This window comes from Megalops cyprinoides, chromosome 20 (genome assembly GCF_013368585.1).
Source record: "Megalops cyprinoides isolate fMegCyp1 chromosome 20, fMegCyp1.pri, whole genome shotgun sequence".
Classification (NCBI taxonomy): domain Eukaryota; kingdom Metazoa; phylum Chordata; class Actinopteri; order Elopiformes; family Megalopidae; genus Megalops; species Megalops cyprinoides.
Genome location: NC_050602.1, coordinates 21,644,834 through 21,666,316, shown reverse-complemented (window position 1 = coordinate 21,666,316; position 21,483 = coordinate 21,644,834). Strand labels below are relative to the sequence as shown.

The 21,483-nt window shown below is 45.0% G+C and overlaps 1 protein-coding gene across 1 annotated transcript in view; it reads left to right on the top strand.

The window, feature by feature from the left end:
• Positions 1-646: 646 nt before the first annotated feature.
• Positions 647-21,483, top strand: part of LOC118795626 (neurocan core protein-like) — an 82,063-nt gene continuing 61,226 nt past the window's right edge. Inside the window, exon 1 of the mRNA XM_036554249.1 lies at positions 647-1,101. The gene's annotated coding sequence lies outside the window, so the exon portion shown is untranslated. The remainder of the gene's footprint in view (positions 1,102-21,483) is intronic.

The window sequence follows — 21,483 nt, the reverse complement described above, 5'->3', positions numbered from 1 at the left end:
AGACATGCAGACAGAAGCCTCGTGTCGCTCTGTTGATTCGTCTGTATAGGTTGAAATCTGGTTTGATTCACGTTGCTGGAAGACCCGGCTCGTAGCCATCAGCTTTCGTATTGACGACAGGTTCGGTAATAAACTGATGGATTGTGGGGGCTGGAAACGCCGTTGACTCGCAGGTCGAGGCGTCAAGGCCATCAGCTATTGGCTGGGAAGCTACGCCCTTGTAAATTCTGTGTATTCGTTTAAGCGTGTTATTATAAATTATATTTATTTTACGAGGCGCATGGCTATTTAACAACTGTAAGTTCGTTCTGAAAATCAAAACTATCCTTTTTAAATTTAAAGCGGCGGTCCAAAACAATTGGACTCACATTTCTTGTTAACTCATTTGTTTAAAGTCGTGGGACGCAGTAATAAGAACGTGCGAACTTTTTCCAGTTTCGTTGAACACCAAGCTCAGAGCTGAGTTTTAGTAGCTACACCGGAGACAAAATGCCCGCGTCAGTAAAATGCAGTGCTGGATCGATTCTTTCAGCGGCTTAGTTGGTATAGGCTGAGCAACGAAAAAAAACTGTCTTTTTAAATGGAGGGGGGGCGGAATGCATTAAAGCCATTGACCGTTTAAATCAGACACCCCCCTCCTCATTTTATCAACCCTATCCTCAGCCTCTCGCTTCTTTCCCCTTGTCCGTCGATTCCAACAGAAGGAGAGATTTTTCCTGTCAGCGCCCTTTGTTCGATAAAACTATATACTGCGAGGAAATCTCCGTACTCGACTGTCTGTGCGCCCTGCGCGATAGGAACCTCCGTCTTAGATGGCTCCACATAGCTCATACACCCTCTGCTTCGAAATATTTTTCAACGTTTAAACGCATTTTGCCTTTGAACATAAGCGTTCTTTTTCCGTTTATTCGTAATTTGAATATTTTCGGCATGTGAAACAGCTCGTAAAACATTGTGTCATAGTCAGTACAGACAACGGCACATCAACAGAGAAGGAACACCTGCACTGAAATCAAACCTTCCGCTGAACCGAGTCCGGTACACATTCCTGAGGACTTGACTGACGGACAACGGCTTCCACGTACCTCTGCCCTTAAAAAGGTACATTCAGTGGCAAAAGATATATATTTTCTGGCTATTGTCGTTTTAAAATTGTTTCGTGTGTACGTGGCTTTGTTTGAATTTACGAGGCATTTTTGGATTTGCGTGCTGTTCCATTGTTTTATAAAAGGTGGGAATGAACTGCGACACTTGATATGTAAAGTGTGTATTGTATGTATAAGATTGGTATACTTAAGGTATATATTTTCCGCAGTGCTGTTCATCGACATCGTTTTAACTCCAGATGTGGGCTATTTGTTCTGAGATTGTTGAGGTAGCGGTGAGTATAACGTAATTGCTCAAACTGTAGTGAATTCGTGAGAGGTGAGAGTGTGCGTTTGCTACGATAAAACGTACACTCTTTCATTAATCGCATTCATCGCTGATTAACACTGCGTTATATATAATATACCTATAATGTATACATATGATATGTATAGTATAATATGTATATGTGTATGTACAATAATATGTATGTGACTATTCCACAATCTTGTTTTGACTTCTGTCGAAGCAAGGGCCAGGTTCACGGTCAATAATTTTATAGGTTCTGCACCCCTTATAAACACATCCCCGTTTGTGCTCCGGTTAAGGGAATGTCTGGTGTCCTTTTCAATTATTTAAACTTGCGCTTTTAACGTATGCGCGTGATACTTGTAGCATGCAGGAAACGGAGCTCCCGGAACGGAGTCTTTGCCCGTGGTTTTATAGCGCGATGTAATGTTTGAGCTGCAAACACATTCCGTCTCCAGAGAAGCGTGATTTAAAAAAAAAAAAAACGAAATACGTTTGGGAATGTTACGTTTTTATTAAACAGTCGTTTCAACAGGATGCTGACCAAGTGATAAGGTATCCCGTATGGACGGGACCCAACGCAAACACTAGTATTTGTTTTTGAGAAGCTCTGTATAATGAATAGGAGATTGTTACTGCAAACATATCGTTTATAATGCGTAGGTAGAGGTGCAAAGTCAGGCAGGCAGACGGAGAGGGTGCTCTGTCGCTGTGATTCCCGACGAGTTCACATCCCGTCGGAGAGGAAACCCCAACCTTTAATGGCACCTTGTCAACCATATCCGTGCATTTCGGATCCGTTTCAGGAAAAAAAAAATCCCCCAGGAGTCAGCGCTACAGCTCCTGGGTAAACCGATGTCTGAAGTGTAAATGAATGCTCGTGGCTGTTGATTTTTTATGTCTTTAAAAGATTTTTTTAAATAGCTTCTTGGCTGCTGCTGATTGTCTGTTGGGGGTATTTTGTCGGCTACATCCGAAATGTAGAGTGACGGGAGTGACGCTTAGAAGTGAGACTCAGCCTCGGGGACATTCCTCTCAGGCGTCAGGCAGCAGAAGACAAAACTGCTGTAAGCGAGGAAAAGGGAGGGTTAATGTAGCACAGCAGGTGCTTCAACTTTGCATACACACCTCTTTGTGTGCGTGCGTGCGCGCGCGTGTGTGTGTGTGTTCTCGTGCGTGAGAGTGCGTCTATGTATGCAAGTGTGTATGCAGGGTGTCCTTGTATGTGTGCAGTTTTGTGATTGTGTGCGTGTGGTCTTGTTTATTTACGGTGTGTACGTCTGTGGTCTTGTTTGTATGTGTGAGTGTATGTGCACGTCCTCTGTAAGTGTTTGACTGCTCGAGTCTGGAACAGAACAACAGAAGGTTGTGCACATCAGTATACGCGCCTGAGCTTTTGTCTACAAATCAAACACTGGAGACAGATTTGACTCGCAGAAGGAGGGGGCAGCTGTGCATTGCAGGGGAGGGGAGGGGGGGAGGGGGGGGGTGGTGGAGCCAGAACACCTGAACAGCTGCATTGTTCATTATTGATCACGTTGGGCTCCCAGCCAGATCATTCCCCACTCTGTCACAGAGCGATTGTGACATCAGTGCTTCTCGTCATGGTTGGAATGTTTATAAGCTTCCATTCTGTCAGGGTTCCGTTCTCTCAGGGGACAGTCCCCCATGTCTCTAGGGGGAATGCTGGCCTGGATGGGCTTGGCCAGTGCCATTACTATCATGTGTGTTTTCTAGGTTTACTTACTTATTGAAATTACTCTGATCTTGGTTTATGTTCAAACATGCTGTCACTGCAGTAGAGTAGCTATGATGTGCAATGTAGGCAGTAATCTCTGTGCAAACATTGTGTGTGTACATCTTACTGTGTGTACGCTTTTTCACTTTTTCAGATAACAATTTTCCAAAGCACTGATACACAGAGCTCTGACCCGACAGCCCTCGTGAACACTCAGTCCACCAGCACTTAGTTACAGTGCTCATTTTACACTTGACCATCATCCAGAGAAGAAACAAAAAAGAAAAAAAACATGAACTTAATGAGATATTGATTGCATCTTACAACCAAGGCGTGTGCAGATCTTGTTTGGAGAATCAACACTGTTTTGAACTTCTTTTTTTTTTTGATAAAAAGAAAAAAATCTCAGTACCATTTAAAACTTGATGAGCGGGAGGAGGCTGGCTTGATGAAACGATTTTGATCTCATTTCCCGTCCCGGCCGATGGGGGGCGGACTCCCGTCTCGGAGAGCGAAGGCATGTTCACCCAGACCCCTCTCGTTAAGGGGAAATGAGAAAGCCCGGCTCAGCCCGCCCGCGCGCGCACGCATCTTTAATTGCGTGTGTGTGTGTTCACGTCCCGGGTCCTCGGGAGGCTGTCAGCTCCCCAGCAGCCCTCCTGTCAGCCGGATCGGACGCTAATGAGCGGAGATGTTGGGGGGGGGTGGGGGGCGGACCGATGGCTCAGGAGGAACCGGGTTCTGTTCTAATGCGGCGCCCAGCCACGAATAACAGCAAACAGCCGCAGATTTCCCCGCCAAAGCATCGATTCCTGCGACATAAATATGGAATTCCGCTTGTAGCTGTTTGCATTACATTATTTATTTGGTTGGCACACACCCTCCTCCAAGGTGACTTACAGTGCACAGCTTGCATTTTTGTTTTTTTTTTTTTCCCCCATTATCCGTTTGTACTGCTGGATATTTACTGAAGCAGTTCGGGTTAAGTATCTTGCCCAGGGGTACAGCAGCAGCATGTCACCTGGGACGTAAACCTGCAATCTCCTGGCTTAAAGCCTAGGTCCCTCACTACTACGCCAGAATGTGCTGGAAGTCGCTCTGGATAAGAGCGTCTGCTAAATGCGTGTAATGTATTGCACGTTACATTACATGTTGTAGCTAACAGCGAAGTCATGAAGGTCAAATTTATCGTTCTTTCTCCAGTCAAAATGTAAAATTCTGTCTGTTGGTATCGGCATAGTGACTTGTATTGTGGAAGAGCGAAAACATTCATTTTGAGAGCATGAGGTGGTTTCAGCACAGGTGGTAGGGATTTTCTAATATAGTTAAACATATCTGTAGTGCCTTGTGCTTTGGTGGAGCTATGTAGCAACATCCTATCAGGCTGAATAAGGGAGACAGGGCAGGGATTGGCCTGGTATTTCAGTGACTGGCTGTACTAACAGTAATAAAATGAGTTGACTGAAGCCAGTACCGTTAATCAATAAAATATTACTGCAAAGCTCTATCACAGCATTTGAATATTAATTAGCCCACATAAAAAAACAAAACTGCCCTTTTCCTTATTAAAATTCATAAATGGTAAGTGACATCTGGTAGCCAGTATTCTTGATGTTTTTTTCATAGGTGTCCCACAGGAGGGTTAGCCTAACAGGTTCATTAGTTGTGGGAGTCCTGTTTTTTTTGTTTTTTTTTTTCCTTTTGCTGCGTGGTGGATTTGATTTTTGTCTTTGCCTTTTTTTTAACGTGGTTGTGCTTACCATGCATTGTGCAAATTGCTCTGGGAATACTCTGCACATTCGGTCTTAAATATATAATTAGAAAATGTTCCTGTGCGTTATTGCAAAACCCAAGTTAAACAGAGCTCAGTAATTAGTGGAGTACTTTCCATAGATATACCTGTGGCGCTGGATTCGGTCTGGCTTTAATTGGAGGCCCATGACTGAGCGGTTTGGTCATGTGGAGGTTTCAGCACTGGACAGCTCCAGTGGACTGTGAACACCCAGATCCTCAGAGCCTCTTACTGCAGGACTCACTGGTGTGTCGGCTTAGGGGAAAATGTAAAAAAGTAGACAGATTAAACCTCTTGGTTTTTTTTTTTTATTCTATGCCGCCACACCAGTGGGTGTGGATAGACATGTTAAATGCTTCAGCTGCTGAGCAGCTGAACCAGTCCACCAACATTAACATTTAAATTTACGTTCATGTTTGCCATTCATTTCTCAGACAGATGCACGAGCACCAGTACATACAGAAGATGCGAGCTGATCAAAAGCATACATCACACATTGCTATAATATCCTGTGCTGTACTGAAAATTCAGGCTAGTTGAAGTGTTGCAGTAATCAGAATGTCAACAAAATAACTGTCAGTCTGTGAGCCAGTGGTATAACACCCCTAAAATATGAGACTTGAGTGCTGCAACAATTAATTAGAGGAGCCGGCATGTAGTATAAAGAGGGTGGTTTCAGTCTGTGCCAGAATGATCCGGAACTCTGTTGTCCTTTCTACTGTTGGGAGCTCATTCCACCACATAGGGGCCAGGACAGACAGGGGAGGTGTGTGAGGCCACAGGGGAGGGGCGGACAGGTGTCCTAAGGTTCCAAAGTGGAGTGGTCTGGTGAGTGCACGTGGGCCAGTGCTGCTGGGCAGTCGGCAGTGCATGGGAAATGACTGTGTCCTACCTGGCTGATTTCTTATGCGGTGTCCTTGAGCCAATCAGAGATGTAATGGACATGAAGGGGCACCAATTAGAGGTGGGGTGAACCATTCCAACTTCCATACTGGGAAGTGAATAGAAGCAGGAGACCCAGCAGGGCTCATGTACTTGGTTTGACTCTGTGACAAACATTTGAGAAGATGATGGGGAAGAGGAGTTGGAAACCACTGTGTGAAACTCAAGTTATAAAAATTTAATTATAACAGAACCACAAAGTGCAATGCTTGGCACGACAAGCGGAATTAGTGTTGATTAACTACATTTGTCTTTGTCTGCTATTCAGAAATGAAAGGAAGCAATTATGAACTAATTTTGTAAATCATACTGACTATTCCTGGGTGTGTTTATTGCATTGACTCTGGAGAGGACCTGATGGGTCTGTATGGGCCTGTGTAATATGTCGCTGATTTGGCATGATGAATTGGCTGTCCGTCAGGTTTTCAGCGGGTTGGCTTGATGTACACGAGCCTGAAATGAACAGAAAAACGCTAGCGCTACAGCAGGAGAAGAAGCACTTGCCGTCCAAGTGTTCAGCTCTTTCCGTCTGACTCCACCTACTTAAGTTTCCCTTTGAACCGCAGATTTGAGAGCATTCTGATACCTGTTTGTGACGGGAGGGTGAGGAACTCCCAAATGGGTGGAGTTACAAGGAGCCTTAAAATCAATCAAAACACTCCTCTCAACGGCAAAACCATGCGATTGGTTCAAATCGGTGAGTCACTGATAACATGGTTGCTACACCCATTTCGGTGGGTTCATGAAGCCTCAGTCTCCTATCAGTACTGTTAGAATCACAGTGATCTCATTTCTCATGTATGTGGGTGTTCATCCCCGTAATATAATTAATTAATGTAATTAATCCCCAGGATTCCAGCTGTGTTGCCTTTACACTTTTATTTCTCCCCACTGTGAAAACAAGCTCCCAGACTCGTGTATTCCCCAGCGTCATTGTATATTAATTTCTTGTCATTTTTTTTTTGTCCTTCAGATACAAAAGCCACACTCATTAATATGTTAATAGATGTTACTGAAGCTTTTTTTGGGAGGTGGAGTGGGATTTGGTGAGCTAATCTTTTTCCTTTATGCGATGACTGGGCGCACAAGCAGAACCTATTGTGCTTCGTCTCCCCCCGATTCCTATCTGTGGGTTAGCCGCAGTGTAAATCGGCCTTGCAGAATGTCGTTGACTCACCCTATCCCCTTGCTTGCGCCGACTCCTTAGTCTCGGTTCAGGGGACTTTGCACTTTCTCACCTGAGTTCCTCTGAGAGGCCTAGGCGTCACACGCAGCTGTGACCACAGTCAAGGGAACAATGACAGGTGACAGGGTGGGACGGATTCCTTTATCCGATTTAACCCCACTGCCTTCAGAGTAAAGCATGCTTGGCGGTACAGTCAGGCGTTTATGGACACACACACCTGTACCTACCGCATGCGCATACCTGCACCTACACGCGCACACACGCACGCACAAACACACCCACACATGTGCACACACACACATACAAGCACACACACACAGTCTCAGATGCACGCAGGAACACCTACTCATACGCAATCCTGCTTCTCATTCATTCGCATTTATCAGGCATGGACAGGACTCAGATGTTTAATGTGTGTGGATATCCAAAGAGCTGTCAGTTTTCAGCAGCCTTTAAGATGCCCTATTCCTGCACTTACTCCGCTATCCCATTGACAGACACTGTCTCCAGGCAGAACCACAGAATCACCTCTGATGTTTCAGACCAGACTTTTATCACCAAGAGGGGGGAAAATGCAGTTTGCACGAAGAAGAAGTCAAAGTAAAAAAAGTCAAAGCAGCTTGCATGTTTAAATCAGGGCCGCTGCAGCCAGGTTCTGGAGGGCTGCAGCGTCTGTAGGCGTTCACTCCTGTCAGGTGCCTAATGACCTGGTTTTATTTATCATCGCCTTGAATGAACCAATTTACCATTCCTCCCCATTTTGGAGTCTTTTTTTAGTTTAACAGCCAGGAAATTTATCCGATCACACCCCTCCAGGAGCGGAGTTCAGTGGCCTCGGTTTAAATGTCTGAATCTCAGAACTACACAGCTTATTATGGGTCTGATATCCTTTTCAGGTTTCATTGTGGTCTGATTTAAGAAGTCCTGTCCGGAGTGGTTTTTGCACAGAGAAAGAAATCATTCTGTTCCAGATTTTCCAGACCTTCAGCTTTTTTTTTTTTTTTTTCCCCCAAACGTACTGGAGAGCGTGGGGATAAAGGGTGGGAATTTTTATGGCAGGCAGTTCTGTACAAGTGTGTGATATATGCAGATACATTAAAAGGGAGGCAGCAAACCTTGCTCCTTAAATGGAGAAAATTGCCCATCGCTTATCCTGCTGCTGTCATGATAGGGCCTTCTGAGGAGAAAACAGCCATTTCAAAATGTAATTTCAGCACTTCGCCACTAATGTAATTTCAACATTGCCTTATAGTCAATAAAGTACAAACGGGGGAAATTCAAAAAGCCATTTGCGTGTCATCTTAGCCGTTTTATGTGTTTTTTTTTTTTCCCTCCTCTCTCTCGCTGAAGGGAGAGACATCATCAAGTCAGTAGACCAGCAGTACATTCATGGACGTCTGGGTGCATCAAAGATATTTCACTCAGAGCAGAGAAAGCTGTGGGCTCTGTGTGTGTGTGCTTAGGTGTGTGTCATTAACATTCTATGTATCCTGTGCTGTACATAGGGGCATATATATATGCTAACAAATATATATGCTATAACAAATGCCACTGATCATGAGCAATAGAAAAATAGTAGCTCTGTAGTGCTATCCCTCGAGTTGCAGACTCTTTTTCCAGGCTTAGCCTCTCGAGCACATACCTGGCGAACAGAAAAGCTTGGGCATGGCCTGTGCCCCACCGCAATTAAATTGCTTTTCGATTTAGAATGCTTGCAGCAAGATTAAACAAGGCAGGTTTCCCCTCTGTAATTAACTGCCGGCTTCCTAAAATCAATCGGTCAATAGATAGATAGCCAGATAGATAAATAAATAAATAGAATGCAGAACGGGGCAGTGATTAAAAATGTGGAATGTGGAATGAGGAGTGGGTGTGCTTTAATTAGCGGTATCTGTGGAAAGGACAGATCCTGATCTCTGTGTGTTCCCTGACCCCTGGCGGTAAAGTCTCCCCCCCCCCGCACCCATGTCCCCTTCACCTCTGCCCTCCCCCCAACCCTGTCTGTGTCGTACAGGGCTCCTCTTGTCCCTCACTTTAATTAACAATCTTGTCTTCGTTAGCTCTGGTGGGTTTAATTAGCGGGAACCCTCAGCAAGCAGGGAAAGTGGCTGGTGTTGGCCCCATGGGACGAACGTGGCAGCCAATCACACGATCTTCCTGGGGATAAGCTACTCCCCTACCTTGCAGGGTTTTGCTTGATACTTTTAAAGCTTTAGCATTGCAGCTGTGAGGTTTGCACTGTTGGGCTAGGTGTAGGTAACAAGCTGAAAACTGTTGCAGGTTAAAAAAAAAAAAAAATATATATATATATATATATATATAATCACACACACACACACACCTTGGAGTTAATATATTATTTCAGTTAATAATAGAGTTTGTTGGCTAACCGGTGATCCTTTTTACTTGAGCATGGCTCAGCTGTTCCTCATGTGCTGTGGCATTACAATTCTTCCACTAAAATATGAGACAACGGCGTGAGTTTGAGAAACCCAGTGCCATAGAAGCAGCTGAAGTGTGACTGCTGTAAAAACGCTCATTTTGAGGGTTCTCTGTCAGCAGTACTCTTCGCATAACGACGGGAAACTAGCCTCACGAACCCAATAAATGGGCAGATCTACCATATGCTGTCAATTACTGACGTGTGAACCAATCAAAACATTTTGCTCTCTGTTGTAAAAATCACCGATCATTTCAGATCAGTGAGTCATTGACAGCGTATGCGAGCGGCACCTGTTCTGGGGGGTTCGTGAAGCCCCACTCATGCATTATTAATGTAACTCGTCTGAGTCGGGCAAGTCTCTCCCTCTGCTACAGAGCGCCAGGGCTTGCGTCTGCCCTCGTTTTGCAGCGGGCTGTGTCTTTCTAAATGGACTCCCTATCCTCCTGTGTCTCCTCTCCACATGAATTTTTGAAGGAGAGGAGAAGTAAAGGTGTTTCCTTTTGGGGGAGGGAGAGGGGGGAAGTGGGGGTTACTAGGACTGGTAGAGACCTGACCCAGTTCAGCTGCTCTCTGGGGGATAGTGTTCTCTGCCCTCTTTAGCAGGTTTAACTGTGGCAGTGTGTCATGTACTGGGAGGGGAGGCTTCACCCCCACGCGATTAGTTTAAGTCATTTCCTGTTTGCCCACCACTCTTATTTCCTCCTCCTGTGGCAGGAAGTGACAGTTAATGGAAACGGCAGCTTGTTACTTCTTCTCACCAGGGGCAACCCCCCTTCCCTTTTCCCTTTTCCCCTCTGGGCATAGTTAAGGTTGGGCATCATACAATACATAGAACTACTAGTAGTGTGTGTACAGTCAGACACACACACACACACACACAACACACAACACACAACACACAACACACAACACACACACTGCTGGTGGTTCCATCAGTAGATCCCACCCCCAAAACATTTGTTTTAGTACTCCTTTGGTTTCAATAGCCTTGTATTCCCTTCCATATATTCCCAAATGAGAAGTTTCTCCTTTGCTAGGCAAAATTACTCATTACACATTGGAGGAGGAAGCAATATTACAGCTGTCAGAACACTGGTACTGTTGCACTGTGTCGATTATTAAACATGCTCAGCTCTCAAACTGAAATGAAATAGCAGTGCTTTGGGAGTGTTAGCCGAAGGTTTTAGCCATGATGGCGCACTGCGTTTCATAATGGGACGATTGTGCTTCACAAGCCAATCAAATGGATGGGGCTGTTTGAATCCAAGAACAACCCTTTGATTTGACCCGAACATTCTTCTCGTTGGTTCACACAGATATCAATACACTCCACCATTAAACAGATCAACCACTATACACCCTATTGACCAGCCCAAAGCCCTTGCGTCTGCACTGTTCTCTTGTATTTTGTATTTTATACTCCTCTTTTCAGCTGTGTACAGACTTACCCCCCATCCAAATAAGTAAGATTTACAAAGTAATAGTTACTTACTCAGGACTGTTGTCCAGTGACTGGCCACTGCTATTTGTGACTCAAACGGCAGCGTATTCTGCGATATCCGATAACGGGGCGTAATGCTGATGGCAGCAGCAGTAGTGATGTCACAATGATGAAGAGCGGAGGCTGAGCGTGTGTTTTCCGGCAGTCTCTGCCTCCATGCCTGGCCGCTTTGTCACACAAAGACATCCACCTCCTGGGGGAGCCAGGCCTCTGTGTTCCCCCCTGCAGATAAATGATGCTTCTGCCTCTCTGTGCCAGCACGCCGTGGTATTTAAAGGTCAGAGGAGTTGCATTGCAGGTGCGCCGGCCTCTGTTTCACAGGTAAGTTAGTCCAGTTACGCTCAAACGGATGTCAAAAGGGGGTGTACAGGTTGGCACGTTATTACTGTTTATTTGCTTATCCGGAGTGATGTACAGCACTTAACACTGTTTATTACCAGTTATACACTTGGACGTTTATTGAATGAATTCAGGTTAAATACTTTGCTCAAGGGAACAGCAGCAGTGCCCCATCTGAGGTTTAGGCGTGAAATGTTCTGGTTGTATGTCCAGTTCCCCAGGCGCTGCTCCGTATGGCCAGGTGCAGACCGCTGCTGGATTGCATTGCATTACATTATTGGCATTTAGCAGACGCTCTTATCCAGAGCGACTTACATCGGTTACTGTTTTTACCATGTTATCCATTTATACAGCTGGATATTTACTTGGGCAATTGTGAGTTAAGCATCTTGCCCGAGGGTACAGCTTCAGCGCCCCAGCAGGGAATCGAACCAGCAACTTTTTGGTTACGAGTCCTGCTCCTTAACCACTGTGCCACACTGCCGCCCCGCGTGCTACACTGCCACCGCACCTGGATGCTGGTATACAGGTGAGGAAATCAGCAAAGGACAGGAGGGTAGACATGAAGAGACATCAGTAACACTTTCAGTGAAGTGTCCTTCAATCTGATCACGTGTCTTTTGGTAAGGTCACCTATGACATGGATGGTGACAGATAGCCCCATAGGCTATGACAGCCTTTGTCAGTTGGCATGAGTGTTTATGAATGCTTGTGCAGTGCTTGTGTAGCGCTTGTGAAGGATTTGTGTAGTTCATTTGTAGGGCCCTCCACAGATGGCATTTGTAATTGAGATGGAGAGTTGTAATACCTTCAGGGCACAATTAAGCTGCTGCTTGTATGCCACAAATATCATTACACGCGTTGCTAAGACTGACGATGAGCCCTTATTTAGCAAGCCGATTCATACCTCCGTGTCTGATCGGCATGTCAAGGAAGATCAGGGGGGAAAAAAAACAACCCAAGTTGCTGTCAGTCATCCCCTCCCACTTCATCCTGTCACTCAAGCGGAAGGGCGATTATGAGATTGACGGGGTGAAATCAGTGGATACGCAGGCTGCACTTCAAAAGAAGAGACTCTGCTGTCATCTGTCACAGACTCGTCCTCCGAACAGGCACACTTAAACCCCGGGGGCTGGCAGTTTTAACCTGCCCTGATGAACAGTCTGTTTTTTTTTTTTTTTTTTTTTGATGGCGTGGGTTAAACTGAAATGGCGGGACCCTTTTTCTACAACCTGTCTTACTGTGGGGCAGGCTGTGTCTGTCTACTGAAAGATCTGGGCTTGTCATCCTGAGGTTGCAATAGATGGAACTATGCCATCGATGTAAGTCATGTGGAATAGCGGCTAAGAACGACTGCTAAACAAAGTGTAAAGCAACTTAATTATGTACAGAAAAAGGTAGGGCATATGCATCCCTTAAACACACACAAAATTAGGGCCCATTACTTCCAATCACACTCGTTATCAAGTCACATGGCACCATTAATATGAAGGAAGCTGGCTGGCCTATCGGGCTGCTATAATTAAAGCACTGTAATTAGGTGAAGAGAAGGGAAAACTCGCTCCATGGATCACAGCTGACAGTCTAAATCGGGCACGTAAAGACCGTCCTGACACCAGCAGATACAGTTTACATTTTCTTTTTAATGGATTGGTTTGTTTTCTCACACAGGGAGAGAGGGAGAGAGAAAAGTCTGCGGCATAAGGTAGAGCGTGGTTCTTCCCGCGGTTTCTTGAATGTAGGATGTAGCTCCAGGATCGGACAGAGGCCGTGAATGTTTAGGGAAGGCAGTGCACCTTTCACAAGGCCCAGATTTGTTTTCACTCATTTAAACTTTTATGTATCCTGGGAGCTAATTTTGCCTTGACAGCAATAACATGAGAAACAGAGAATGTGTGAAAGGCAAGCGATTGCAGAGACAGTCCTGGATGATTGGACCTAGATGAGTCCTGGAGGATTATTATGTGGCCAGACTGAGAATGTGAATGAGCCAGACATCCGCACACGGTTGAATGTGATTTATTTTGGCGATGCAGACAACCATTTGATCCAATATGGATCTTCTTCCTGAGGAGGATACACCTTGGATCCAAATGTTTTGTTTGTTTTTTTTTTTTCTGTGGACACAGCAAATGGCAAACACTGTATGGATATTTGGTTCTTTCCCTTATACGACTTTCTGTCCAGAACAAAAAAAAATGGGAGTGTGTATATTTCCTATGTATTGCTCAGATTGTGAAATCTGGCCAGAACATCAGAGGTGTAACCCGCCTCTTTTAGTACCTGCTGTGGGATCCTTGGTGACTCCAGTGAGAATAATCACTACAATTAACAATCTGGACCAAAGTGTTCCTTTCTGTGTCTCTGTTGCTGCGTGACATCAGCTGAACCAGTAAAGGGTTGAATTAACCACACACTGGAGAGCAGTTTCTGAATGGTTTGGTATTATTTCCTCAATCAGACCTGAATCCTCTTGATTAGAACCCATGGTGACAGAGGTCTTGTATTATAACCTCCATGTTTTACACAAAGTGCCTCACATTGATTTTCCTTGAATGCTGGTCAAATCTGAGGCTGTTAAGTGTGTGTTATGTGAGAATGTATTCATTTCTTTTTTTATCTGAATGAATGCATTGTTCTTTTGCTCATGGCATGATTTTGTAATATGCTCTTTAATATGATTTGCTCTTCTACGATGTTGTTCTATAATGGTAATGAACTGTATAAGCTGTGTGTAGTACTCCGCTGAGTTGAACGCGTAGGATGCATTGCGCACCTTGGAATGCCTTTGCCCCCCTGCAAACTTCCTGCTGGCAATCTCTGAGAAGTCAGACCTCCTGGCACTTTTCACTGAGACGATCATGCAGCTGACATGAGATCAGATGTAGAGGATGAGACGGGCTGCCGTGAAACGTAGCGTGCAAAATCTGACAAAGGCGCCGCAGACGTAACGGGGCGAGAATGAACGACAGATGGTTTGAGGCGCGCCAATTACCGAACAGACGTGACACAGGTATCGCCGTGGTGACAACAGAGGCAGACATGCCACACTTTAATGAAAGTTACACAGGAGCATAATAAAGTTGTTTTTGTTGTCACTCCCCTGACAGAGGGGAAAGAATAGACCTAAGATCTTCACAGTAACTATCACAATATGCCTTGTACTTTTGGGGAATAAATCATGTGATTGCTGCTCAGTGTGGAGGCGGCTGAGTCCCTCCTAACCTTTCCCTGCCCCGACAACACGCTGTGTCACTGGAGAGGATAAATATTGAAGAGATTGCATTTGAGTTTTGTCACTGATCGATTTAACGTGTTATTCAAACTGTCTGTTTTAATACAAGTACCCGACTGGACTGGTGATTACAAACAGGTGGGAGAGAGGAGAAGTGAAGTGTGTAAGACTGTTTGTGTGTGTGGGTGTGTGTATGTTTGGGGGGGGTTGAGTGAATTGTAATTGTCAATGATCAGAGCTGCTTAACGTTACAGACAGGAAACCAGGGAAACGGATCTTCTCCCGTTCCAGAAGGTTTAGCTCCTGATTCCATCCAAAATGGCCTCCGTCTCAGAGCGGTAGGGACTGAAAGGTCTTCGGTTGCCCATGGAGACGACAATCACAGAGAACTCGGCAACATCTCCTTGAGCAAGTGGCAAATCTCTGCCCTCGATTGACGCTGACAAGCGAGGCCACAGATGTTTGCAGAAGTTTTATTTATTTATTTCCCTTATTTGAATAGGACATTCCACTGAGGTTTAAGAATCTGTTTTGTTTCAGGATAATGTAGCATCAAAATGTATGTTATTACAGGCAAATAAAAATGAATAAAATTGCAAATATTAAAAATGACAAAATGCATGAAAATAGCACGTAAAAATGTAAGAAAAAGAGTACACACAGGTGACTGGATCAGGGCTTAAACAAATTCATAGGCAATAAATTATACAGAAAGCCTTTAAAATCCAGTACTGATTAATAGAGGAGGACGACACAGTTCTGGCTGGTGTTGACAGTCACGCTGGTGTCTGTGGATGCGCCTGTCAGAGCGATTCAAAGTACGTACTGTCACCACTGGTAGGTGTTCATTCAAAGTGGTGAGTCAAAGCCTCACCAGAGCTGATGTCTTGGTTTCACACTTCCAGATTCCGGCTCAGCGTGGCCTCGTCTCGTTTGTTTACCGAACGGTAACCGCGGGGTGGGGCGGGGTGGGGCCTGCCTGATGACTTTCTCCTGTTGCTTTTTTAAAAAAGCAAAACAACTTCTCAGCTGTCTGCAGATTACCAACAGTAGGGGTGCAAGGAATAATCGACGTAGTCGACGAAAATCGATGACCAAATTACTCGCCAATGAATGCAATTGCTGATTAGTTGGTGATGTCATTGCATGTGTTTTTCGTGCTGACTCGGAATGCTCAGACATGTAGCCTAAGATACGTTGCTTTACTGGAGTGAACAACAGAGATGGCAACACCGTCACGACCAAAGACCTCAAAAGTGTGGCAGCATTTCACTCCTAACCCTTTCGCACGTAACTTATTTTTTATGCTATGTAGCATGTCCTCAAAGCTAAAATTAACTACAATTCTTCCAATCTAGTTTTCTAATCGCATCAGATTTAGCATACATTTGCAACATTTGCAGACCTGACCTTGCCAGTTATCCTCAAGCTTCTGCAGAGGTGGCACGTTGGCTCTCTGGATGATGAAGACTCGTCTCGTTAAGTTAGTTAGCTAGCTAGCATAACTAATGTTAATGTTAAAAGTCATGTTACTTCACGTTATGAGCTGTAACGTTTTCTATTTTGAAATACATTTTCTCTTGATCAATAAATTATTAATGACGTTGAACACACAATGTAGCAAATAATAACCTCTTATTCACAACGATCCTGTTCACATTCCAAATGTGCCCTGACTTTACAGTATTAAACCAGAGCTTATCTGATAATTAGAGATTCTCTGCTTAAACGTTGCATCATTGTCATTGCGACATTTATGGCTGGAGATGGTGTTGCTGCCAAGTGCACAAGTTTGGATAACACCAGAGAATTTGATACTTTCTAAATTGCAAAAGATTTCTACAACTCGTCTATGCGTGTGTGCCCAATGTGGGTTGCATTCAAACTAATTCGGATGAGTTATGGGTTTGTTGGATCTCGTAATGTTACCATGGATGGCTTTCTTCAAAGGAAGCAGACTTGTACTCCCCAGCAAGCAACTACCCCCACTGAATTAGTCCTAATATCCATTCATTAAAAGACATATTATTGAATGAAGTTCTCATCTTTATTGTCTTTGTTGTTAGTTAGCATATGCCTAAAACAACCTCAAGCTAAATTTAAAAGCCGATAGATAAATTGAGTAATTGTGCGATTCATAATCCGAATAATCAATTATTCGTTTCAATAATGGATAGATTATTCGACTATCAAAATAGTTGTTAGTTGCAGCCCTAACCAATAGAGTCCTGTTCTCAGAAGCAGTGAGGAGCCGGTGTAATGAACTAATCCAGTGCAGTGGGAATTCCGATTTGGTTAGGGTGTGAAAAACATGTCAGGCTATGAAATAATGCTGTGATGAGGGGGGGAAAAGAGAGTGCAGTGTGTGAATGAGATGGAGGTCGCAAGAATGTAACGCATGTGTAATTAATGGGAACGGCGCACAACAGAAATGGAATCCACATTTTAATGCATTACGCACCGATATAGCTGTAAGCTCATTTTTATTGGCAGTACCTGGGCCGCCTGCCAGTAGACACACAAAGAGACCTTAAAATAACTAGAGAGCAAACAAGTGTTCTAATACAGATGAACAATAATAGCAATTAAGGCTGTAGAACTGGCCTGGCACAGTAATTATTTTCCCGCTATGAAATGTTAGAGTGCCACTACAATTATCGGAAACAAACAAAACCGTGAAACTGAGCCATGGAATGGTACAAAAAAAAATCTAAATAGGGAGTAGGCGCACAGGTGAGAAGGCTGGGTTTTTAAAGATCTGGCCACTGGAATGATCAATGGCTAAGTGTTTATTTTTGGTCTGGCAGGGGTTTAATTGGGATTCCCTGGACTCAGATCAGCCTCATGTGCTCCAGGGCCATGAGGTCCAGCCTGATGAGGCTTCAAATGAAATTGCTGACCACAATCTATAATACCTACAGGAATGAAAGCGTACTAAGTTTAGAAGAAAATATAACCGGTTCTCTCATTATTTTATTTTTAAGTATCAGTGAGAACATGATGCAAGTTCCCTGGAACAGTTACATTACTGTAAGGACTGGAACCTACATGTTTAGTTGGAAACACCGAATGTGTGTCAAAATGCCACATATATATGTCAAAATACCAAACATGTCAAAACACCAAGCATACATCTAGTAAGTGTACTTTGCTAGGCTTTGTGTGCTCAACCAAAAATTTCCCCTGTGTTTTACTTTGCTGTTAGAGAATACTCCTCCTAAAGCACCTTGTTCTGTATTCTAGAAGCATCTGCGGGATTTCATGACTCATTAATCTCTTTAAATGTGATTATTTAACATGCAAAAACATTAAAAAAAAGAAAGAAAACAACAGTCAGAGGGGTAAAGTACAGAATGGGTTGCCAGAGGAGTTTAACCCCTCCCATGTCTGTGTGCCTCCCCCCTCTCTTTCTCTCTCACCACCGTTCTCACTTTACCCTCTCCAAGAGAGCTCATCTCTTTTTGCGTCTCCACTTCCTAATATTCACTCATTCTGTAGTTTTAGAGTTAGAAAAGTTCTCTCGCCTTCACTCACACTCACTCTCTCTTCCATTTTATGACGCTCAGTTTTTTTTATTTCTCATCTCTCCCCTTCATGGTACAGATTATATGTTGTTTATCTCTCTCTCCTTTTCTCTCCCTCCCTTCTCCTCCCGTCCTTTCTTCTTTTTTTTTTTCTTTTTTTTTACAATGGCTGGCTCCCGGGGAAGATATTACGCGATATTTCACTCGTTGGTCCCCTCTGCCTCCCTCCCCTTCTTCACCTTGAGGAAAGAAACAGACTCTGACCGTTAGGGATGGGTTCGCATATCGCATGTGTTCATCACTGCTTTCCTGTTTGAATGACATGAAATGACATGTTCACCAAGGGGGCTGGCCTTTCTTTCATACCATTAATCGTAGAAATTAGGAAATGTTTGGAATTGTTTGTTTTGAAAGAGTGGAAAGGTTTTTTTTTTTTATAATTTCTTTTTACTGATAGCCGACTGAGGACTGTCTCCTTCCACAATATGCAGGGCAGCAAGGGGAATTTGCTGATAAGTTATTTAACGCATATGTCTAATTAGAACTTAGTAGAGACTATTTTAACATGAACAAACTCAAGGGAAAGTGTTTAGCCACGTGCACTAACAACTGTATACTACAGCATATACCAGGGCAGTGCTCCAAACCACCGGCTTGGGTTGTTAGGTTAGTAAGCAGTAGTAAGTATGCCCTAGAAATCAGCATGCGGTAAGTAAGCACTTTGGTCAGCACTGAAACTTGTGTCATGTGCTGACAGTGACTGGGATCCCACTGCAGTGGACCAAACTGGCCAGGGACAGAGGCCGGTGGGTCAGCCAGAATCTTTGCGCGTCATGCTCTCAGGTGTTCTGTGATTCGTCAGGCACCTTAAAGATGACATCGGCAGAGTAGCGCCTATCCTCCAATGAGTGCCCACTCCACTGGAGTGCATAGCCTGTGTTGGCCATTGAAACTCTGAGGAGGTGTATCAGAGGATTGCGGTCATATCGCTTGGTGTATCAGAGGATTACATTCATTTTGCTTCAGTGCTCCTGTGTGAGGACAGAGGTTGGTGCAGTGAGTTGAGCCCTATGTGCAACTGCCGATTCCAAAAACACAAACTGCACGAAGGAAAAAGCATAGAAAATAAAAACAAATTCTCATATTCAACACTTTCCGTGGGTGGTACTTTTTTCCAAGGACTACCCTAGGTGGCCCCCGACACTTAACCACTCACTGCAGTGACCTTGGAGAGCCCAAATCGGCAGATTGGGTCTCAGGCACCCCCCTGCCCTTCCATCTGTCACCCCCTCACCGCCCCCCTCGCGGGGGTGATGCGGAGAATGCAGGTCGTCTTCTCAGGGTGTCACAGGTGTCAGACCGTCTCCCGCGGTCACCATGAACCCCAGCTCCACAGCACCCAGTCAGTGTAGCCATATTGCCTGGCGCTTAGCAACGTGTCAAGTATCTCTCCGAGGGCTTCGGGGAGGGAGGGAGAGCGGGCGTGAGAGAGCAGATTTGAGAGGGGTGCACATGGAGTCAGCGTATGCTACCCAGTTCAGAGGACAGCGGCGGGACGGGTTTCTGAGCTGAGTCTCTGCAGCGGGAATGACCTGAGAGGTGTGGGCTCCTGTCCCGCTGTGTTCATGAAACACAGTATTACCGCAGATATTTTATTTATTGGACAGATATTTGGCTCGATACGCTTGGGTGGAAATTCCATCTCAGCTGTTGTTGATTCTGACAGCTTGAATGCTGTTGTTGTGATTATTCATGAAGGGGTGTGTTGGGGGAGAAAGGGAACATCCATCACTGCCACAGTGATGTGGACAGCACCGGAACTGTCCTGCTACCAACTGGAACCTCTTAAGCGTGTAAGAAAATGCAGAGCTGAATACTGTATATGTGCTCAGTGAATTGAATATCTAGGTGCCACCGTACAGTACAATAAGTTGTCACTTGCCCCAGACCGGTCAAGCACAAGACTCCCATGGTGGTGTAAAAAGTTGTGTGCCTCCCACCCTTCCAAAACATTTTTTGTTCTTTGACCGTGGGCTCACCTGGAGGTGAGATCCCGGAGTGCTTTTGAACGGCTGCGTGTTAAAGCTTGTTGAAGGTGAGCGGAGACATTAACAGTCCGCCCAGCGCAGGCCCAAGCAGAGGGCACAGCATCCAAATCTGCTGCAGCACTGAGGTTGCACGTTAGTTTCCTAGGACGGGCACTGCCGTCTCACCCTTAGTCGAGGTGCTTAAGCAAAACCTGTGCCAGTAAATATCCGGCCATATAGACGGATAGTATATACTGTAAAATGTAAGGTATGGACATTGCTCTAGGTGAGCAAGCAGTGTAAATATGTGTCTGCTGGAAACTCCGCTCCTGGTAGCTGCCTCTTCCTCTCTCCCACCCGCGAAACCAACCCCCCCCCACCCGCGCAAGGACAGCTCCGATGTGGGGGGAGGCCGGGGGGGTGTCGGCTAGATTAGCCCTCCTCTTCAGCGCTCGCCCCGTTCGGGGTCCTGCTTAATCATCCATGCAGGATGAGAGAGCCAGGACCCATCCTGCAGGCGGCGGGGAGGGCGGGTGTAATTAGCCGGTCGCTGTCTCCCTAAATGCTTCGTTGTCGCCCTCCCAAAAGTCTGGGTAATTGCTCTCATCCGCCGCAGCAGGGAGAATAATGTCCCTTTGCAAGGCCGACGCTGAAGGGACACGCCGTATTTCAAAGCCCTGCCAGAGTATCGGTGCAGGGGGGCGGTATGTGGGGCCGTTCGGCAGTGGTGGGTAAACAGGGCCTAAGGAGAGTTAAGCGCACATTACATTACATTATACGACATTCATGCCTGCCCGATGCCTGTCAGTGTGTTTGGTATGGACAGGTGGTTGGGGGGTCTGTAAAAGGCATTTCTAACACTGAGTTTGGGTGAGTCACTGAGTTCTGGGTGTCACAGCAGTCTGGGACTTGGACTTGTAACCCAGAATGTTGCTGGTTCAAATCCAAAGCTGGACATGGCTGTTTTGTCACCATGGATTTGATTTTTCCAGCCTGCACCTTTAATGGATAATACATGTCTTGTCTGTTACTCAGGGTTAGGTTATTTGTGGAGCAAAGAAATAAGCTAAAGAATGAATCCAACAAAGTGGAATGGAGAGGTTTTTTAAATGGTATAATAAATGCTGTTTGCGGTTCAGGAAATGTGCAGTGCTGCAGTTTGCTGTTTGGAGAAATGAAGCGCTCTCCAAGGTTTGACTGGACGGTGAGGGTTTTACGACGACGCAAAGACACCAAACGCTGAAGCTCGGGTCACTTACCCATGAATCAAAGCTGGTAAGCCTGCAGCTTTGATTAACTGAAGGGCCTTAACAGCTTCCAGTCAGCAGTGGCTCGATTTATATCCAGTGTGTTTCGATATT